Raw genomic sequence first — 25714 nt, forward strand, 5'->3', positions numbered from 1 at the left:
GAAACAACACTGAACTGAGTGTACAGATAGAGAAACAGCACTGAACTGAGATGACAGATAAACAATACTTGATCTGTGAGTACAGACAGAGAGGAATAACACTGAACTGAGATTACAGATACTGAAACAACACTGAACTCTGAGTACAAAAAAAAATTGAAATGTGAGTACAGGTAGGGAAACAACTCTGAACAGTGAGTACAGATAGAGAAACAACTGTTAACTGTGAGTACAGATAGAGAAACAACTGTGAACTGTGAGTACAGATAGAGAAACAACTGTGAACTGTGAGTAGAGATAGAGAAACAGCACTGAACAGTGAATACAGATAGAGAAACAACACTGAACAGTAAAAACAGAGTGCAAAACAACACTGAACTGTGAGTACAGGCAGACAGACAACACTGAACTGAGCACAGACAGAGAGGAACAACACTGAACTGAGAGGACAGATCTAGAAACAACACACTGAACTGTAAATCCAGATTGAGAAACAACACTGAACTGAGATTACAGACAGAGAAACAATACTGAACTGTGAGTACAGGCAGAGGAACAACACTGAACTGAGGTTACAGATAGTGAAACAACACTGAACTGCGAATACACATAGATAAAAACAGACTGAACAGGGAGCACAGATAAATAACCAACACAGAACTGAGAGTACAGATAGAGAAACAAAACACTGAGCTGAAAGTCCAGATAGAGAAGCAGCACTGAACTGTGAGTACAGATTGAGAAACAAACCTGATCTGAGAGTACAGACAGAGAAAGAAGAATACAGCTAGAGTACAGATATTGAAACAACACTGAACTGAGAGGACTGATAGTGAAACAACATTCAATTGTGAGTACAGACAGAGAAACAACACCGAACTGAGTGTACAGATCGAGAAACAGCACTGAACTGAGATTTCAGATAAACAATACTTGATCTGCAGAGGAAAAACACTGAACTGAGATTACAGATACTGAAACAACACTGAACTCTGAGTACAAAAAAAACATTGAACTGTGAGTACAGATAGAGAAACAACTGTGAACAGTGAGTACAGATAGAGAAACAACTGCGAACTGTGAGTACAGATAGAGAAACAACTGTGAACTGTGAGTACAGATAGAGAAAGAGCACTGAACAGTGAATACAGATAGAGAAACAACACTGAACAGTAAAAACAGAGTGCAAAACAACACTGAACTGTGAGTACAAGCAGACAGACAACACTGAACTGAGCACAGACAGAAGGGAACAACACTGAACTGAGAGGACAGATCTAGGAACAACACACTGAACTGTAAATCCAGATTGAGAAACAACACTGAATTGAGATTACAGATAGAGAAACAATACTGAACTGTGAGTACAGGCAGAGGAACAACACTGAACTGAGATTACAGATAGTGAAACAACACTGAACTCTGAGTACAAAAAAAACATTGAACTGTGAGTACAGATAGAGAAACAACTGTGAACTGTGAGTACAGATAGAGAAACAACACTGAACAGTGAATACCGATAGAGAAACAACACTGAACAATGAGTACAGATAGAGAAACAACTCTGAACAGTGAGTACAGATAGAGAAACAACTGTGAACTGTGAGTACAGATAGAGAAACAAGTGTGAACTGTGAGTACAGATAGAGAAACAACTCTCAACAGTGAATACAGATAGAGAAACAACACTGAACAGTAAAAACAGAGTGCAAAACAACACTGAACTGTGAGTACAGGCAGACAGACAACACTGAACTGAGCACAGACAGAGAGGAACAACACTGAACTGAGAGGACAGATCTAGAAACAACACACTGAACTGTAAATCCAGATTGAGAAACAACACTGAACTGAGATTACAGACAGAGAAACAATACTGAACTGTGAGTACAGGCAGAGGAACAACACTGAACTGAGGTTACAGATAGTGAAACAACACTGAACTGCGAATACACATAGATAAAAACAGACTGAACTGGGAGCACAGATAAATAACCAACACAGAACTGAGAGTACAGATAGAGAAACAAAACACTGAGCTGAAAGTCCAGATCGAGAAGCAGAACTGAACTGTGAGTACAGTTAGTAAAGCAACACTGAACTGTGAGTACAGATTTAGAAACAAACCTGAACTGAGAGTACAGCTAGAGTACAGACAGAGAAACAATACTGAACTGAGTGTACAGATAGAGAAACAGCACTGAACTGAGATGACAGATAAACAATACTTGATCTGTGAATACAGACAGAGAGGAACAACACTGAACTGAGATTTCAGAGACTGAAACAACACTGAACTCTGAGTACAAAAAAACCATTGAAATGTGAGTACAGAGAGAGAAACAACACTGAACAATGAGTACAGATAGAGAAACAACACTGAACAGTGAGTACAGATAGAGAAACAACTGTGAACTGTGAGTACAGATAGGGAAACAACTGTGAACTGTGAGTACAGATAGAGAAAGAGCACTGAACTGTGAATACAGATAGAGAAACAACACTGAACAGTAAAAACAGAGTGCAAAACAACACTGAACTGTGAGTACAAGCAGACAGACAACACTGAACTGAGCACAGACAGAAGGGAACAACACTGAACTGAGAGGACAGATCTAGGAACAACACACTGAACTGTAAATCCAGATTGAGAAACAACACTGAATTGAGATTACAGATAGAGAAACAATACTGAACTGTGAGTACAGGCAGAGGAACAACACTGAACTGAGATTACAGATAGTGAACCAACACTGAACTGCGAATACACATAGATAAAAACAGACTGAACTGGGAGCACAGATAAATAACCAACACAGAACTGAGAGTACAGATAGAGAAACAACACACTGAGCTGAAAGTCCAGATAGAGAAGCAGCACTGAACTGTGAGTACAGATTGAGAAACAAACCTGATCTGAGAGTACAGACAGAGAAAGAAGAATACAGCAAGAGTACAGATATTGAAACAACACTGAACTGAGAGGACTGATAGTGAAACAACATTCAATTGTGAGTACAGACAGAGAAACAACACTGAACTGAGTGTACAGATCGAGAAACAGCACTGAACTGAGATTACAGATAATCAATACTTGATCTGTGAGTACAGGCAGAGGAAAAACACTGAACTGAGATTACAGATACTGAAACAACACTGAACTCTGAGTACAAAACAAACATTGAACTGTGAGTACAGATAGAGAAACAACTGTGAACTGTGAGTACAGATAGAGAAACAACACTGAACAGTGAATACCGATAGAGAAACAACACTGAACAATGAGTACAGATAGAGAAACAACACTGAACAGTGAGTACAGATAGAGAAACAACTGTGAACTGTGAGTACAGATAGAGAAACAACTGTGAACTGTGAGTACAGATAGAGAAAGAGCACTGAACTGAGATTACAGATAAACAATACTTGAACTATGATTACAGACCGAGAGGAACAACACTGAACTGAGATTACAGATACTGAAACAACACTGAACTCTGAATACAAAACAAACATTGAAATGTGAGTACAGATAGAGAAACAACACTCAACAGTGAATACAGATAGAGAAACAACACTGAACAGTAATAACAGAGTGCAAAACAACACTGAACTGTGATTACAGGCAGACAGACAACACTGAACTGAGCACAGACAGAGAGGAACAACCCTGAACTGAGAGGACAGATCTAGAAACAACACACTGAACTGTTAGTCCAGATTGAGAAACAACACTGAACTGAGATTACAGACAGAGAAACAATACTGAACTGTGAGTACAGGCAGAGGAACAACACTGAACTGAGATTACAGAGAGTGAAACAACACTGAACTGCGAATACACATAGATAAAAACAGACTGAACTGGGAGCACAGATAAATAACCAACACAGAACTGAAAGTACAGATAGAGAAACAACACACTGAGCTGAAAGTCCAGATAGAGAAGCAGCACTGAAGTGTGAGTACAGATTGAGAAACAAACCTGATCTGAGAGTACAGAAAGAGAAAGAAGAATACAGCTAGAGTACAGATATTGAAACAACACTGAACTGAGAGGACTGATAGTGAAACAACATTCAATTGTGAGTACAGACAGAGAAACAACACTGAACTGAGTGTACAGATCGAGAAACAGCACTGAACTGAGATTACAGATAAACAATACTTGATCTGTGAGTACAGGCAGAGGAAAAACACTGAACTGAGATTACAGATACTGAAACAACACTGAACTCTGAGTACAAAGAAAACATTGAACTGTGAGTACAGATAGAGAAACAACTGTGAACTGTGAGTACAGATAGAGAAACAACACTGAACAATGAGTACAGATAGAGAAACAACTCTGAACAGTGAGGACATATAGAGAAACAACTGTGAACTGTGAGTACAGATAGAGAAACAACTGTGAACTGTGAGTACAGATAGAGAAACAACACTGAACAGTGAATACAGATAGAGAAACAACTCTGAACAGTGAGTACAGATAGAGAAACAACTGTGAACTGTGAGTACAGATAGAGAAACAACTGTGAACTGTGAGTACAGATAGAGAAACAACTCTCAACAGTGAATACAGATAGAGAAACAACACTGAACAGTAAAAACAGAGTGCAAAACAACACTGAACTGTGAGTACAGGCAGACAGACAACACTGAACTGAGCACAGACAGAGAGGAACAACACTGAACTGAGAGGACAGAGCTAGAAACAACACACTGAACTGTAAATCCAGATTGAGAAACAACACTGAACTGAGATTACAGACAGAGAAACAATACTGAACCGTGAGTACAGGCAGAGGAACAACACTGAACTGAGGTTACAAATAGTGAAACAACACTGAACTGCGAATACACATAGTTAAAAACAGACTGAACTGGGAGCACAGATAAATAACCAACACAGAACTGAGAGTACAGATAGAGAAACAAAACACTGAGCTGAAAGTCCAGATAGAGAAGCAGAACTGAACTGTGAGTACAGTTCGTAAAGCAACACTGAACTGTGAGTACAGATTGAGAAACAAACCTGAACTGAGAGTACAGACAGAGAAAGAAGAATACAGCTAGAGTACAGACAGAGAAACAACACTGAACTGAGTGTACAGATAGAGAAACAGCACTGAACTGAGATGACAGATAAACAATACTTGATCTGTGAATACAGACAGAGAGGAACAACACTGAACTGAGATTACAGATACTGAAACAACACTGAACTCTGAGTACAAAAAAAAATTGAAATGTGAGTACAGGTAGGGAAACAACTCTGAACAGTGAGTACAGATAGAGAAACAACTGTGAACTGTGAGTACAGATAGAGAAACAACTGTGAACTGTGAGTACAGATAGAGAAAGAGCACTGAACAGTGAATACAGATAGAGAAACAACACTGAACAGTAAAAACAGAGTGCAAAACAACACTGAACTGTGAGTACAAGCAGACAGACAACACTGAACTGAGCACAGACAGAAGGGAACAACACTGAACTGAGAGGACAGATCTAGGAACAACACACTGAACTGTAAATCCAGATTGAGAAACAACACTGAATTGAGATTACAGATAGAGAAACAATACTGAACTGTGAGTACAGGCAGAGGAACAACACTGAACTGAGATTACAGATAGTGAACCAACACTGAACTGCGATTACACATAGATAAAAACAGACTGAACTGGGAGCACAGATAAATAACCAACACAGAACTGAGAGTACAGATAGAGAAACAACACACTGAGCTGAAAGTCCAGATAGAGAAGCAGCACTGAACTGTGAGTACAGATTGAGGAACAAACCTGATCTGTGAGTACAGACAGAGAAAGAAGAATACAGCAAGAGTACAGATATTGAAACAACACTGAACTGAGAGGACTGATAGTGAAACAACATTCAATTGTGAGTACAGACAGAGAAACAACACTGAACTGAGTGTACAGATCGAGAAACAGCACTGAACTGAGATTACAGATAATCAATACTTGATCTGTGAGTACAGGCAGAGGAAAAACACTGAACTGAGATTACAGATACTGAAACAACACTGAACTCTGAGTACAAAAAAAACATTGAACTGTGAGTACAGATAGAGAAACAACTGTGAACTGTGAGTACAGATAGAGAAACAACACTGAACAGTGAATACCGATAGAGAAACAACACTGAACAATGAGTACAGATAGAGAAACAACACTGAACAGTGAGTACAGATAGAGAAACAACTGTGAACTGTGAGTACAGATAGAGAAACAACTGTGAACTGTGAGTACAGATAGAGAAAGAGCACTGAACTGAGATTACAGATAAACAATACTTGAACTATGATTACAGACCGAGAGGAACAACACTGAACTGAGATTACAGATACTGAAACAACACTGAACTCTGAATACAAAACAAACATTGAAATTTGAGTACAGATAGAGAAACAACACTCAACAGTGAATACAGATAGAGAAACAACACTGAACAGTAATAACAGAGTGCAAAACAACACTGAACTGTGATTACAGGCAGACAGACAACACTGAACTGAGCACAGACAGAGAGGAACAACCCTGAACTGAGAGGACAGATCTAGAAACAACACACTGAACTGTTAGTCCAGATTGAGAAACAACACTGAACTGAGATTACAGACAGAGAAACAATACTGAACTGTGAGTACAGGCAGAGGAACAACACTGAACTGAGATTACAGAGAGTGAAACAACACTGAACTGCGAATACACATAGATAAAAACAGACTGAACTGGGAGCACAGATAAATAACCAACACAGAACTGAAAGTACAGATAGAGAAACAACACACTGAGCTGAAAGTCCAGATAGAGAAGCAGCACTGAAGTGTGAGTACAGATTGAGAAACAAACCTGATCTGAGAGTACAGAAAGAGAAAGAAGAATACAGCTAGAGTACAGATATTGAAACAACACTGAACTGAGAGGACTGATAGTGAAACAACATTCAATTGTGAGTACAGACAGAGAAACAACACTGAACTGAGTGTACAGATCGAGAAACAGCACTGAACTGAGATTACAGATAAACAATACTTGATCTGTGAGTACAGGCAGAGGAAAAACACTGAACTGAGATTACAGATACTGAAACAACACTGAACTCTGAGTACAAAGAAAACATTGAACTGTGAGTACAGATAGAGAAACAACTGTGAACTGTGAGTACAGATAGAGAAACAACACTGAACAATGAGTACAGATAGAGAAACAACTCTGAACAGTGAGGACAGATAGAGAAACAACTGTGAACTGTGAGTACAGATAGAGAAACAACTGTGAACTGTGAGTACAGATAGAGAAACAACTCTCAACAGTGAATACAGATAGAGAAACAACACTGAACAGTGAATACAGATAGAGAAACAACACTGAACAATGAGTACAGATAGAGAAACAACTCTGAACAGTGAGTACAGATAGAGAAACAACTGTGAACTGTGAGTACAGATAGAGAAACAACTGTGAACTGTGAGTACAGATAGAGAAACAACTCTCAACAGTGAATACAGATAGAGAAACAACACTGAACAGTAAAAACAGAGTGCAAAACAACACTGAACTGTGAGTACAGGCAGACAGACAACACTGAACTGAGCACAGACAGAGAGGAACAACACTGAACTGAGAGGACAGAGCTAGAAACAACACACTGAACTGTAAATCCAGATTGAGAAACAACACTGAACTGAGATTACAGACAGAGAAACAATACTGAACTGTGAGTACAGGCAGAGGAACAACACTGAACTGAGATTACAGATAGTGAAACAACACTGAACTGCGAATACACATAGATAAAAATAGACTGAACTGGGAGCACAGATAAATAACCAACACAGAACTGAAAGTACAGATAGAGAAACAAAACTCTGAGCTGAAAGTCCAGATAGAGAAGCAGCACTGAACTGTGAGTACAGTTAGTAAAGCAACACTGAACTGTGAGTACAGATTGAGAAACAAACCTGAACTGAGAGTACAGCTAGAGTACAGACAGAGAAACAATACTGAACTGAGTGTACAGATAGAGAAACAGCACTGAACTGAGATGACAGATAAACAATACTTGATCTGTGAATACAGACAGAGAGGAACAACACTGAACTGAGATTACAGAGACTGAAACAACACTGAACTCTGAGTACAAAAAAACCATTGAAATGTGAGTACAGAGAGAGAAACAACACTGAACAATGAGTACAGATAGAGAAACAACACTGAACAGTGAGTACAGATAGAGAAACAACTGTGAACTGTGAGTACAGATAGGGAAACAACTGTGAACTGTGAGTACAGATAGAGAAAGAGCACTGAACTGTGAATACAGATAGAGAAACAACACTGAACAGTAAAAACAGAGTGCAAAACAACACTGAACTGTGAGTACAAGCAGACAGACAACACTGAACTGAGCACAGACAGAAGGGTACAACACTGAACTGAGAGGACAGATCTAGGAACAACACACTGAACTGTAAATCCAGATTGAGAAACAACACTGAATTGAGATTACAGATAGAGAAACAATACTGAACTGTGAGTACAGGCAGAGGAACAACACTGAACTGAGATTACAGATAGTGAACCAACACTGAACTGCGAATACACATAGATAAAAACAGACTGAACTGGGAGCACAGATAAATAACCAACACAGAACTGAGAGTACAGATAGAGAAACAACACACTGAGCTGAAAGTCCAGATAGAGAAGCAGCACTGAACTGTGAGTACAGATTGAGAAACAAACCTGATCTGAGAGTACAGACAGAGAAAGAAGAATACAGCAAGAGTACAGATATTGAAACAACACTGAACTGAGAGGACTGATAGTGAAACAACATTCAATTGTGAGTACAGACAGAGAAACAACACTGAACTGAGTGTACAGATCGAGAAACAGCACTGAACTGAGATTACAGATAATCAATACTTGATCTGTGAGTACAGGCAGAGGAAAAACACTGAACTGAGATTACAGATACTGAAACAACACTGAACTCTGAGTACAAAAAAAACATTGAACTGTGAGTACAGATAGAGAAACAACTGTGAACTGTGAGTACAGATAGAGAAACAACACTGAACAGTGAATACCGATAGAGAAACAACACTGAACAATGAGTACAGATAGAGAAACAACACTGAACAGTGAGTACAGATAGAGAAACAACTGTGAACTGTGAGTACAGATAGAGAAACAACTGTGAACTGTGAGTACAGATAGAGAAAGAGCACTGAACTGAGATTACAGATAAACAATACTTGAACTATGATTACAGACAGAGAGGAACAACACTGAACTGAGATTACAGATACTGAAACAACACTGAACTCTGAATACAAAACAAACATTGAAATGTGAGTACAGATAGAGAAACAACACTCAACAGTGAATACAGATAGAGAAACAACACTGAACAGTAATAACAGAGTGCAAAACAACACTGAACTGTGATTACAGGCAGACAGACAACACTGAACTGAGCACAGACAGAGAGGAACAACCCTGAACTGAGAGGACAGATCTAGAAACAACACACTGAACTGTTAGTCCAGATTGAGAAACAACACTGAACTGAGATTACAGACAGAGAAACAATACTGAACTGTGAGTACAGGCAGAGGAACAACACTGAACTGAGATTACAGAGAGTGAAACAACACTGAACTGCGAATACACATAGTTAAAAACAGACTGAACTGGGAGCACAGATAAATAACCAACACAGAACTGAAAGTACAGATAGAGAAACAACACACTGAGCTGAAAGTCCAGATAGAGAAGCAGCACTGAAGTGTGAGTACAGATTGAGAAACAAACCTGATCTGAGAGTACAGAAAGAGAAAGAAGAATACAGCTAGAGTACAGATATTGAAACAACACTGAACTGAGAGGACTGATAGTGAAACAACATTCAATTGTGAGTACAGACAGAGAAACAACACTGAACTGAGTGTACAGATCGAGAAACAGCACTGAACTGAGATTACAGATAAACAATACTTGATCTGTGAGTACAGGCAGAGGAAAAACACTGAACTGAGATTACAGATACTGAAACAACACTGAACTCTGAGTACAAAGAAAACATTGAACTGTGAGTACAGATAGAGAAACAACTGTGAACTGTGAGTACAGATAGAGAAACAACACTGAACAATGAGTACAGATAGAGAAACAACTCTGAACAGTGAGGACATATAGAGAAACAACTGTGAACTGTGAGTACAGATAGCGAAACAACACTGAACAGTGAATACAGATAGAGAAACAACACTGAACAATGAGTACAGATAGAGAAACAACTCTGAACAGTGAGTACAGATAGAGAAACAACTGTGAACTGTGAGTACAGATAGAGAAACAACTGTGAACTGTGAGTACAGATAGAGAAACAACTATCAACAGTGAATACAGATAGAGAAACAACACTGAACAGTAAAAACAGAGTGCAAAACAACACTGAACTGTGAGTACAGGCAGACAGACAACACTGAACTGAGCACAGACAGAGAGGAACAACACTGAACTGAGAGGACAGAGCTAGAAACAACACACTGAACTGTAAATCCAGATTGAGAAACAACACTGAACTGAGATTACAGACAGAGAAACAATACTGAACTGTGAGTACAGGCAGAGGAACAACACTGAACTGAGATTACAGATAGTGAAACAACACTGAACTGCGAATACACATAGATAAAAATAGACTGAACTGGGAGCACAGATAAATAACCAACACAGAACTGAAAGTACAGATAGAGAAACAAAACTCTGAGCTGAAAGTCCAGATAGAGAAGCAGCACTGAACTGTGAGTACAGTTAGTAAAGCAACACTGAACTGTGAATATAGATTGAGAAACAAACCTGAACTGAGAGTACAGACAGAGATAGAAGAATACAGCTAGAGTACAGACAGACAAACAACACTGAACTGAGTGTACAGATAGAGAAACAGCACTGAACTGAGATGACAGATAAACAATACTTGATCTGTGAGTACAGACAGAGAGGAATAACACTGAACTGAGATTACAGATACTGAAACAACACTGAACTCTGAGTACAAAAAAAAATTGAAATGTGAGTACAGGTAGGGAAACAACTCTGAACAGAGAGTACAGATAGAGAAACAACTGTTAACTGTGAGTACAGATAGAGAAACAACTGTGAACTGTGAGTACAGATAGAGAAACAACTGTGAACTGTGAGTAGAGATAGAGAAACAGCACTGAACAGTGAATACAGATAGAGAAACAACACTGAACAGTAAAAACAGAGTGCAAAACAACACTGAACTGTGAGTACAGGCAGACAGACAACACTGAACTGAGCACAGACAGAGAGGAACAACACTGAACTGAGAGGACAGAGCTAGAAACAACACACTGAACTGTAAATCCAGATTGAGAAACAACACTGAACTGAGATTACAGACAGAGAAACAATACTGAACTGTGAGTACAGGCAGAGGAACAACACTGAACTGAGGTTACAGATAGTGAAACAACACTGAAATGCGAATACACACAGAGAAAAACAGACTGAACAGGGAGCACAGATAAATAACCAACACAGAACTGAGAGTACAGATAGAGAAACAAAACACTGAGCTGAAAGTCCAGATAGAGAAGCAGCACTGAACTGTGAGTACAGATTGAGAAACAAACCTGATCTGAGAGTACAGACAGAGAAAGAAGAATACAGCTAGAGTACAGATATTGAAACAACACTGAACTGAGAGGACTGATAGTGAAACAACATTCAATTGTGAGTACAGACAGAGAAACAACACCGAACTGAGTGTACAGATCGAGAAACAGCACTGAACTGAGATTTCAGATAAACAATACTTGATCTGCAGAGGAAAAACACTGAACTGAGATTACAGATACTGAAACAACACTGAACTCTGAGTACAAAAAAAACATTGAACTGTGAGTACAGATAGAGAAACAACTGTGAACAGTGAGTACAGATAGAGAAACAACTGTGAACTGTGAGTACAGATAGAGAAACAACTGTGAACTGTGAGTACAGATAGAGAAAGAGCACTGAACAGTGAATACAGATAGAGAAACAACACTGAACAGTAAAAACAGAGTGCAAAACAACACTGAACTGTGAGTACAAGCAGACAGACAACACTGAACTGAGCACAGACAGAAGGGAACAACACTGAACTGAGAGGACAGATCTAGGAACAACACACTGAAATGTAAATCCAGATTGAGAAACAACACTGAATTGAGATTACAGATAGAGAAACAATACTGAACTGTGAGTACAGGCAGAGGAACAACACTGAACTGAGATTACAGATAGTGAAACAACACTGAACTCTGAGTACAAAAAAAACATTGAACTGTGAGTACAGATAGAGAAACAACTGTGAACTGTGAGTACAGATAGAGAAACAACACTGAACAGTGAATACCGATAGAGAAACAACACTGAACAATGAGTACAGATAGAGAAACAACTCTGAACAGTGAGTACAGATAGAGAAACAACTGTGAACTGTGAGTACAGATAGAGAAACAACTGTGAACTGTGAGTACAGATAGAGAAACAACTCTCAACAGTGAATACAGATAGAGAAACAACACTGAACAGTAAAAACAGAGTGCAAAACAACACTGAACTGTGAGTACAGGCAGACAGACAACACTGAACTGAGCACAGACAGAGAGGAACAACACTGAACTGAGAGGACAGATCTAGAAACAACACACTGAACAGTAAATCCAGATTGAGAAACAACACTGAACTGAGATTACAGACAGAGAAACAATACTGAACTGTGAGTACAGGCAGAGGAACAACACTGAACTGAGGTTACAGATAGTGAAACAACACTGAACTGCGAATACACATAGATAAAAACAGACTGAACTGGGAGCACAGATAAATAACCAACACAGAACTGAGAGTACAGATAGAGAAACAAAACACTGAGCTGAAAGTCCAGATCGAGAAGCAGAACTGAACTGTGAGTACAGTTAGTAAAGCAACACTGAACTGTGAGTACAGATTGAGAAACAAACCTGAACTGAGAGTACAGCTAGAGTACAGACAGAGAAACAATACTGAACTGAGTGTACAGATAGAGAAACAGCACTGAACTGAGATGACAGATAAACAATACTTGATCTGTGAATACAGACAGAGAGGAACAACACTGAACTGAGATTACAGAGACTGAAACAACACTGAACTCTGAGTACAAAAAAACCATTGAAATGTGAGTACAGAGAGAGGAATACCACTGAACAATGAGTACAGATAGAGAAACAACACTGAACAGTGAGTACAGATAGAGAAACAACTGTGAACTGTGAGTACAGATAGGGAAACAACTGTGAACTGTGAGTACAGATAGAGAAAGAGCACTGAACTGTGAATACAGATAGAGAAACAACACTGAACAGTAAAAACAGAGTGCAAAACAACACTGAACTGTGAGTACAAGCAGATAGACAACACTGAACTGAGCACAGACAGAAGGGAACAACACTGAACTGAGAGGACAGATCTAGAAACAACACACTGATCTGTAAATCCAGATTGAGAAACAACACTGAACTGAGATTACAGATAGAGAAACAATACTGAACTGTGAGTGCAGGCAGAGGAACAACACTGAACTGAGATTACAGATAGTGAAACAACACTGAACTGCGAATACACATAGATAAAAACAGACTGAAATGGGAGCACAGATAAATAACCAACACAGAACTGAGAGTACAGATAGAGAAACAACACACTGAGCTGAAAGTCCAGATAGAGAAGCAGCACTGAACTGTGAGTACAGATTGAGAAACAAACCTGCTCTGAGTGTACAGACAGAGAGAGAAGAATACAGCTAGAGTACAGATATTGAAACAACACTGATCTGAGAGGACTGATAGTGAAACAACATTCAATTGTGAGTACAGACAGAGAAACAACACTGAACTGAGTGTACAGATAGAGAAACAGCACTGAACTGAGATTACAGATAAACAATACTTGAACTATGATTACAGACAGAGAGGAACAACACTGAACTGAGATTACAGATACTGAAACAACACTGAACTCTGAATACAAAACATACATTGAAATGTGAGTACGGATAGAGAAACAACACTCAACAGTGAATACAGATAGAGAAACAACACTGAACAGTAATAACAGAGTGCAAAACAACACTGAACTGTGATTACAGGCAGACAGACAACACTGAACTGAGCACAGACAGAGAGGAACAACCCTGAACTGAGAGGACAGATCTAGAAACAACACACTGAACTGTTAGTCCAGATTGAGAAACAACACTGAACTGAGATTACAGACAGAGAAACAATACTGAACTGTGAGTACAGGCAGAGGAACAACACTGAACTGAGATTACAGATAGTGAAACAACACTGAACTGCGAATACACATAGATAAAAACAGACTGAACTGGGAGCACAGATAAATAACCAACACAGAACTGAAAGTACAGATAGAGAAACAACACACTGAGCTGAAAGTCCAGATAGAGAAGCAGCACTGAAGTTTGAGTACAGATTGAGAAACAAACCTGATCTGAGAGTACAGACAGAGAAAGAAGAATACAGCTAGAGTACAGATATTGAAACAACACTGAACTGAGAGGACTGATAGTGAAACAACATTCAATTGTGAGTACAGACAGAGAAACAACACTGAACTGAGTGTACTGATCGAGAAACAGCACTGAACTGAGATTACAGATAAACAATACTTGATCTGTGAGTACAGGCAGAGGAAAAACACTGAACTGAGATTACAGATACTGAAACAACACTGAACTCTGAGTACAAAGAAAACATTGAACTGTGAGTACAGATAGAGAAACAACTGTGAACTGTGAGTACAGATAGAGAAACAACACTGAACAGTGAATACCGATAGAGAAACAACATTGAACAATGAGTACAGATAGAGAAACAACTCTGAACAGTGAGGACAGATAGAGAAACAACTGTGAACTGTGAGTACAGATAGAGAAACAACTGTGAACTGTGAGTACAGATAGAGAAACAACACTGAACAGTGAATACAGATAGAGAAACAACACTGAACAATGAGTACAGATAGAGAAACAACTCTGAACAGTGAGTACAGATAGAGAAACAACTGTGAACTGTGAGTACAGATAGAGAAACAACTGTGAACTGTGAGTACAGATAGAGAAACAACTCTCAACAGTGAATACAGATAGAGAAACAACACTGAACAGTAAAAACAGAGTGCAAAACAACACTGAACTGTGAGTACAGGCAGACAGACAACACTGAACTGAGCACAGACAGAGAGGAACAACACTGAACTGAGAGGACAAAGCTAGAAACAACACACTGAACTGTAAATCCAGATTGAGAAACAACACTGAACTGAGATTACAGACAGAGAAACAATACTGAACTGTGAGTACAGGCAGAGGAACAACACTGAACTGAGATTACAGATAGTGAAACAACACTGAACTTCGAATACACATAGATAAAAACAGACTGAACTGGGAGCACAGATAAATAACCAACACAGAACTGAGAGTACAGATAGAGAAACAAAACTCTGAGCTGAAAGTCCAGATAGAGAAGCAGCACTGAACTGTGAGTACAGTTAGTAAAGCAACACTGAACTGTGAATATAGATTGAGAAACAAACCTGAACTGAGAGTACAGACAGAGATAGAAGAATACAGCTAGAGTACAGACAGAGAAACAACACTGAACTGAGTGTACAGATAGAGAAACAGCACTGAACTGAGATGACAGATAAACAATACTTGATCTGTGAGTACAGACAGAGAGGAATAACACTGAACTGAGATTACAGATACTGAAACAACACTGAACTCTGAGTACAAAAAAAATTGAAATGTGAGTACAGGTAGGGAAACAACTCTGAACAGTGAGTACAGATAGAGAAACAACTGTAAACAGTGAGTACAGAGAGAAACAACTGTGAACTGTGAGTACAGATAGAGAAACAACTGTGAACTGTGAGTACAGATAGAGAAACAGCACTAAACAGTGAATACAGATAGAGAAACAACACTGAACAGTAAAAACAGAGTGCAAAACAACACTGAACTGTGAGTACAGGCAGACAGACAACACTGAACTGAGCACAGACAGAGAGGAACAACACTGAACTGAGAGGACAGATCTAGAAACAACACACTGAACTGTAAATCCAGATTGAGAAACAACACTGAACTGAGATTACAGATAGAGAAACAATACTGAACTGTGAGTACAGGCAGAGGAACAACACTGAACTGAGGTTACAGATAGTGAAAGAACACTGAACTGCGAATACACATAGATAAAAACAGACTGAACTGGGAGCACAGATAAAGAACCAACACAGAACTGAGAGTACAGATAGAGAAACAAAACACTGAGCTGAAAGTCCAGATAGAGAAGCAGAACTGAACTGTGAGTACAGTTAGTAAAGCAACACTGAACTGTGAGTACAGATTGAGAAATAAACCTGAACTGAGAGTACAGACAGAGAAAGAAGAATACAGCTAGAGTACAGACAGAGAAACAACACTGAACTGAGTGTACAGATAGAGAAACAGCACTGAACTGAGATGACAGATAAACAATACTTGATCTTTGAATACAGACAGAGAGGAACAACACTGAACTGAGATTACAGATAGTGAAACAACACTGAACTGCGAATACACATAGATAAAAACAGACTGAACTGGGAGCACAGATAAGTAACCAACACAGAACATAGAGTACAGATAGAGAAACAACACACTGAGCTGAAAGTCCAGATAGAGAAGCAGCACTGAACTGTGAGTACAGATTGAGAAAAAAACCTGATCTGAGAGTACAGACAGAGAAAGAAGAATACAGCTAGAGTACAGATATTGAAACAACACTGAACTGAGAGGACTGATAGTGAAACAACATTCAATTGTGAGTACAGACAGAGAAACAACACCGAACTGAGTGTACAGATCGAGAAACAGCACTGAACTGAGATTTCAGATAAACAATACTTGATCTGCAGAGGAAAAACACTGAACTGAGATTACAGATACTGAAACAACACTGAACTCTGAGTACAAAGAAAACATTGAACTGTGAGTACAGATAGAGAAACAACTGTGAACTGTGAGTACAGATAGAGAAACAACACTGAACAGTGAATACCGATAGAGAAACAACACTGAACTATGAGTACAGATAGAGAAACAACTCTGAACAGTGAGGACAGATAGAGAAACAACTGTGAACTGTGAGTACAGATAGAGAAACAACTGTCAACAGTGAGTACAGATAGAGAAACAACTGTGAACTGTGAGTACAGATAGAGAAACAACTGTGAACTGTGAGTACAGATAGAGAAAGAGCACTGAACAGTGAATACAGATAGAGTAACAACACTGTACAGTAAAAACAGAGTGCAAAACAACACTGAACTGTGAGTACAACCAGACAGACAACACTGAACTGAGCACAGACAGAAGGGAACAACACTGAACTGAGAGGACAGATCTAGGAACAACACACTGAACTGTAAATCAGATTGAGAAACAACACTGAATTGAGATTACAGATAGAGAAACAATACTGAACTGTGAGTACAGGCAGAGGAACAACACTGAACTGAGATTACAGATAGTGAAACAACACTGAACTCTGAGTACAAAAAAAACATTGAACTGTGAGTACAGATAGAGAAACAACTGTGAACTGTGAGTACAGATAGAGAAACAACACTGAACAGTGAATACCGATAGAGAAACAACACTGAACAATGAGTACAGATAGAGAAACAACTCTGAACAGTGAGTACAGATAGAGAAACAACTGTGAACTGTGAGTACAGATAGAGAAACAAGTGTGAACTGTGAGTACAGATAGAGAAACAACTCTCAACAGTGAATACAGATAGAGAAACAACACTGAACAGTAAAAACAGAGTGCAAAACAACACTGAACTGTGAGTACAGGCAGACAGACAACACTGAACTGAGAACAGACAGAGAGGAACAACACTGAACTGAGAGGACAGATCTAGAAACAACACACTGAACTGTAAATCCAGATTGAGAAACCACACTGAACTGAGATTACAGATAGAGAAACAATACTGAACTGTGAGTACAGGCAGAGGAACAACACTGAACTGAGATTACAGATAGTGAAACAACACTGAACTGCGAATACACATAGATAAAAATAGACTGAACTGGGAGCACAGATAAATAACCAACACAGAACTGAAAGTACAGATAGAGAAACAAAACTCTGAGCTGAAAGTCCAGATAGAGAAGCAGCACTGAACTGTGAGTACAGTTAGTAAAGCAACACTGAACTGTGACTATAGATTGAGAAACAAACCTGAACTGAGAGTACAGACAGAGATAGAAGAATACAGCTAGAGTACAGACAGAGAAACAACACTGAACTGAGTGTACAGATAGAGAAACAGCACTGAACTGAGATGACAGATAAACAATACTTGATCTGTGAGTACAGACAGAGAGGAATAACACTGAACTGAGATTACAGATACTGAAACAACACTGAACTCTGAGTACAAAAAAAATTGAAATGTGAGTACAGGTAGGGAAACAACTCTGAACAGTGAGTACAGATAGAGAAACAACTGTTAACTGTGAGTACAGATAGAGAAACAACTGTGAACTGTGAGTACAGATAGAGAAACAACTGTGAACTGTGAGTAGAGATAGAGAAACAGCACTGAACAGTGAATACAGATAGAGAAACAACACTGAACAGTAAAAACAGAGTGCAAAACAACACTGAACTGTGAGTACAGGCAGACAGACAACACTGAATTGAGCACAGACAGAAGGGAACAACACTGAACTGAGAGGACAGATCTAGAAACAACACACTGAACTGTAAATCCAGATTGAGAAACAACACTGAACTGAGATTACAGATAGAGAAACAATACTGAACTGTGAGTGCAGGCAGAGGAACAACACTGAACTGAGATTACAGATAGTGAAACAACACTGAACTGCGAATACACATAGATAAAAACAGACTGAAATGGGAGCACAGATAAATAGCCAACACAGAACTGAGAGTACAGATAGAGAAAAAACACACTGAGCTGAAAGTCCAGATAGAGAAGCAACACTGAACTGTGAGTACAGATTGAGAAACAAACCTGCTCTGAGAGTACAGACAGAGAGAGAAGAATACAGCTAGAGTACAGATAATGAAACAACACTGATCTGAGAGGACTGATAGTGAAACAACATTCAATTGTGAGTACAGACAGAGAAACAACACTGAATTGAGTGTACAGATAGAGAAACAGCACTGAACTGAGATTCCAGATAAACAATACTTGAACTATGATTACAGACAGAGAGGAACAGCACTGAACTGAGATTCCAGATAAACAATACTTGAACCATGATTACAGACAGAGGGGAACAACACTGAACTGAGATTACAGATACTGAAACAACACTGAACTCTGAATACAAAACAAACATTGAAATGTGAGTACAGATAGTGAAACAACACTCAACAGTGAATACAGATAGAGAAACAACACTGAACAGTAATAACAGAGTGCAAAACAACACTGAACTGTGAGTACAAGCAGACAGACAACACTGAACTGAGCACAGACAGAAGGGAACAACACTGAACTGAGAGGACAGATCTAGAAACAACACACTGAACTGTTAGTCCAGATTGAGAAACAACACTGAACTGAGATTACAGACAGAGAAACAATACTGAACTGTGAGTACAGGCAGAGGAACAACACTGAACTGAGATTACAGATAGTGAAACAACACTGAACTGCGAATACACATAGATAAAAACAGACTGAACTGGGAGCACAGATAAATAACCAACACAGAACTGAAAGTACAGATAGAGAAACAATACACTGAGCTGAAAGTCCAGATAGAGAAGCAGCACTGAAGTGTGAGTACAGATTGAGAAACAAACCTGATCTGAGAGTACAGACAGAGAAAGAAGAATACAGCTAGAGTACAGATATTGAAACAACACTGAACTGAGAGGACTGATAGTGAAACAACATTCAATTGTGAGTACAGACAGAGAAACAACACTGAACTGAGTGTACAGATCGAGAAACAGCACTGAACTGAGATTACAGATAAACAATACTTGATCTGTGAGTACAGGCAGAGGAAAAACACTGAACTGAGATTACAGATACTGAAACAACACTGAACTCTGAGTACAAAGAAAACATTGAACTGTGAGTACAGATAGAGAAACAACTGTGAACTGTGAGTACAGATAGAGAAACAACACTGAACAGTGAATACCGATAGAGAAACAACACTGAACAATGAGTACCGATAGAGAAACAACTCTGAACAGTGAGGACAGATAGAGAAACAACTGTGAACTGTGAGTACAGATAGAGAAACAACTGTGAACTGTGAGTACAGATAGAGAAACAACACTGAACAGTGAATACAGATAGAGAAACAACACTGAACAATGAGTACAGATAGAGAAACAACTCTGAACAGTGAGTACAGATAGAGAAACAACTGTGAACTGTGAGTACAGATAGAGAAACAACTGTGAACTGTGAGTACAGATAGAGAAACAACTCTGAACAGTGAATACAGATAGAGAAACAACACTGAACAGTAAAAACAGAGTGCAAAACAACACTGAACTGTGAGTACAGGCAGACAGACAACACTGAACTGAGCACAGACAGAGAGGAACAACACTGAACTGAGAGGACAGATCTAGGAACAACACACTGAACTGTAAATCCAGATTGAGAAACCACACTGAACTGAGATTACAGATAGAGAAACAATACTGAACTGTGAGTACAGGCAGAGGAACAACACTGAACTGAGATTACAGATAGTGAAACAACACTGAACTGCGAATACACATAGATAAAAACAGACTGAACTGGGAGCACAGATAAATAACCAACACAGAACTGAAAGTACAGATAGAGAAACAAAACTCTGAGCTGAAAGTCCAGATAGAGAAGCAGCACTGAACTGTGAGTACAGATTGAGAAACAAACCTGATCTGAGAGTACAGACAGAGAAAGAAGAATACAGCAAGAGTACAGATATTGAAACAACACTGAACTGAGAGGACTGATAGTGAAACAACATTCAATTGTGAGTACAGACAGAGAAACAACACTGAACTGAGTGTACAGATCGAGAAACAGCACTGAACTGAGATTACAGATAATCAATACTTGATCTGTGAGTACAGGCAGAGGAAAAACACTGAACTGAGATTACAGATACTGAAACAACACTGAACTCTGAGTACAAAACAAACATTGAACTGTGAGTACAGATAGAGAAACAACTGTGAACTGTGAGTACAGATAGAGAAACAACACTGAACAGTGAATACCGATAGAGAAACAACACTGAACAATGAGTACAGATAGAGAAACAACACTGAACAGTGAGTACAGATAGAGAAACAACTGTGAACTGTGAGTACAGATAGAGAAACAACTGTGAACTGTGAGTACAGATAGAGAAAGAGCACTGAACTGAGATTACAGATAAACAATACTTGAACTATGATTACAGACCGAGAGGAACAACACTGAACTGAGATTACAGATACTGAAACAACACTGAACTCTGAATACAAAACAAACATTGAAATTTGAGTACAGATAGAGAAACAACACTCAACAGTGAATACAGATAGAGAAACAACACTGAACAGTAATAACAGAGTGCAAAACAACACTGAACTGTGATTACAGGCAGACAGACAACACTGAACTGAGCACAGACAGAGAGGAACAACCCTGAACTGAGAGGACAGATCTAGAAACAACACACTGAACTGTTAGTCCAGATTGAGAAACAACACTGAACTGAGATTACAGACAGAGAAACAATACTGAACTGTGAGTACAGGCAGAGGAACAACACTGAACTGAGATTACAGAGAGTGAAACAACACTGAACTGCGAATACACATAGATAAAAACAGACTGAACTGGGAGCACAGATAAATAACCAACACAGAACTGAAAGTACAGATAGAGAAACAACACACTGAGCTGAAAGTCCAGATAGAGAAGCAGCACTGAAGTGTGAGTACAGATTGAGAAACAAACCTGATCTGAGAGTACAGAAAGAGAAAGAAGAATACAGCTAGAGTACAGATATTGAAACAACACTGAACTGAGAGGACTGATAGTGAAACAACATTCAATTGTGAGTACAGACAGAGAAACAACACTGAACTGAGTGTACAGATCGAGAAACAGCACTGAACTGAGATTACAGATAAACAATACTTGATCTGTGAGTACAGGCAGAGGAAAAACACTGAACTGAGATTACAGATACTGAAACAACACTGAACTCTGAGTACAAAGAAAACATTGAACTGTGAGTACAGATAGAGAAACAACTGTGAACTGTGAGTACAGATAGAGAAACAACACTGAACAATGAGTACAGATAGAGAAACAACTCTGAACAGTGAGGACATATAGAGAAACAACTGTGAACTGTGAGTACAGATAGAGAAACAACTGTGAACTGTGAGTACAGATAGAGAAACAACACTGAACAGTGAATACAGATAGAGAAACAACACTGAACAATGAGTACAGATAGAGAAACAACTCTGAACAGTGAGTACAGATAGAGAAACAACTGTGAACTGTGAGTACAGATAGAGAAACAACTGTGAACTGTGAGTACAGATAGAGAAACAACTCTCAACAGTGAATACAGATAGAGAAACAACACTGAACAGTAAAAACAGAGTGCAAAACAACACTGAACTGTGAGTACAGGCAGACAGACAACACTGAACTGAGCACAGACAGAGAGGAACAACACTGAACTGAGAGGACAGAGCTAGAAACAACACACTGAACTGTAAATCCAGATTGAGAAACAACACTGAACTGAGATTACAGACAGAGAAACAATACTGAACCGTGAGTACAGGCAGAGGAACAACACTGAACTGAGGTTACAAATAGTGAAACAACACTGAACTGCGAATACACATAGATAAAAACAGACTGAACTGGGAGCACAGATAAATAACCAACACAGAACTGAGAGTACAGATAGAGAAACAAAACACTGAGCTGAAAGTCCAGATAGAGAAGCAGAACTGAACTGTGAGTACAGTTCGTAAAGCAACACTGAACTGTGAGTACAGATTGAGAAACAAACCTGAACTGAGAGTACAGACAGAGAAAGAAGAATACAGCTAGAGTACAGACAGAGAAACAACACTGAACTGAGTGTACAGATAGAGAAACAGCACTGAACTGAGATGACAGATAAACAATACTTGATCTGTGAATACAGACAGAGAGGAACAACACTGAACTGAGATTACAGATACTGAAACAACACTGAACTCTGAGTACAAAAAAAAATTGAAATGTGAGTACAGGTAGGGAAACAACTCTGAACAGTGAGTACAGATAGAGAAACAACTGTGAACTGTGAGTACAGATAGAGAAACAACTGTGAACTGTGAGTACAGATAGAGAAAGAGCACTGAACAGTGAATACAGATAGAGAAACAACACTGAACAGTAAAAACAGAGTGCAAAACAACACTGAACTGTGAGTACAAGCAGACAGACAACACTGAACTGAGCACAGACAGAAGGGAACAACACTGAACTGAGAGGACAGATCTAGGAACAACACACTGAACTGTAAATCCAGATTGAGAAACAACACTGAATTGAGATTACAGATAGAGAAACAATACTGAACTGTGAGTACAGGCAGAGGAACAACACTGAACTGAGATTACAGATAGTGAACCAACACTGAACTGCGAATACACATAGATAAAAACAGACTGAACTGGGAGCACAGATAAATAACCAACACAGAACTGAGAGTACAGATAGAGAAACAACACACTGAGCTGAAAGTCCAGATAGAGAAGCAGCACTGAACTGTGAGTACAGATTGAGAAACAAACCTGATCTGAGAGTACAGACAGAGAAAGAAGAATACAGCAAGAGTACAGATATTGAAACAACACTGAACTGAGAGGACTGATAGTGAAACAACATTCAATTGTGAGTACAGACAGAGAAACAACACTGAACTGAGTGTACAGATCGAGAAACAGCACTGAACTGAGATTACAGATAATCAATACTTGATCTGTGAGTACAGGCAGAGGAAAAACACTGAACTGAGATTACAGATACTGAAACAACACTGAACTCTGAGTACAAAAAAAACATTGAACTGTGAGTACAGATAGAGAAACAACTGTAAACTGTGAGTACAGATAGAGAAACAACACTGAACAGTGAATACCGATAGAGAAACAACACTGAACAATGAGTACAGATAGAGAAACAACACTGAACAGTGAGTACAGATAGAGAAACAACTGTGAACTGTGAGTACAGATAGAGAAACAACTGTGAACTGTGAGTACAGATAGAGAAAGAGCACTGAACTGAGATTACAGATAAACAATACTTGAACTATGATTACAGACAGAGAGGAACAACACTGAACTGAGATTACAGATACTGAAACAACACTGAACTCTGAATACAAAACAAACATTGAAATGTGAGTACAGATAGAGAAACAACACTCAACAGTGAATACAGATAGAGAAACAACACTGAACAGTAATAACAGAGTGCAAAACAACACTGAACTGTGATTACAGGCAGACAGACAACACTGAACTGAGCACAGACAGAGAGGAACAACCCTGAACTGAGAGGACAGATCTAGAAACAACACACTGAACTGTAAATCCAGATTGAGAAACAACACTGAACTGAGATTACAGATAGAGAAACAATACTGAACTGTGAGTGCAGGCAGAGGAACAACACTGAACTGAGATTACAGATAGTGAAACAACACTGAACTGCGAATACACATAGATAAAAACAGACTGAAATGGGAGCACAGATAAATAGCCAACACAGAACTGAGAGTACAGATAGAGAAAAAACACACTGAGCTGAAAGTCCAGATAGAGAAGCAACACTGAACTGTGAGTACAGATTGAGAAACAAACCTGCTCTGAGAGTACAGACAGAGAGAGAAGAATACAGCTAGAGTACAGATAATGAAACAACACTGATCTGAGAGGACTGATAGTGAAACAACATTCAATTGTGAGTACAGACAGAGAAACAACACTGAATTGAGTGTACAGATAGAGAAACAGCACTGAACTGAGATTCCAGATAAACAATACTTGAACTATGATTACAGACAGAGAGGAACAGCACTGAACTGAGATTCCAGATAAACAATACTTGAACCATGATTACAGACAGAGGGGAACAACACTGAACTGAGATTACAGATACTGAAACAACACTGAACTCTGAATACAAAACAAACATTGAAATGTGAGTACAGATAGTGAAACAACACTCAACAGTGAATACAGATAGAGAAACAACACTGAACAGTAATAACAGAGTGCAAAACAACACTGAACTGTGAGTACAAGCAGACAGACAACACTGAACTGAGCACAGACAGAAGGGAACAACACTGAACTGAGAGGACAGATCTAGAAACAACACACTGAACTGTTAGTCCAGATTGAGAAACAACACTGAACTGAGATTACAGACAGAGAAACAATACTGAACTGTGAGTACAGGCA

The sequence above is a fragment of the Chiloscyllium punctatum genome, chromosome 22 (assembly GCF_047496795.1).
Source record: "Chiloscyllium punctatum isolate Juve2018m chromosome 22, sChiPun1.3, whole genome shotgun sequence".
NCBI lineage: Eukaryota > Metazoa > Chordata > Chondrichthyes > Orectolobiformes > Hemiscylliidae > Chiloscyllium > Chiloscyllium punctatum.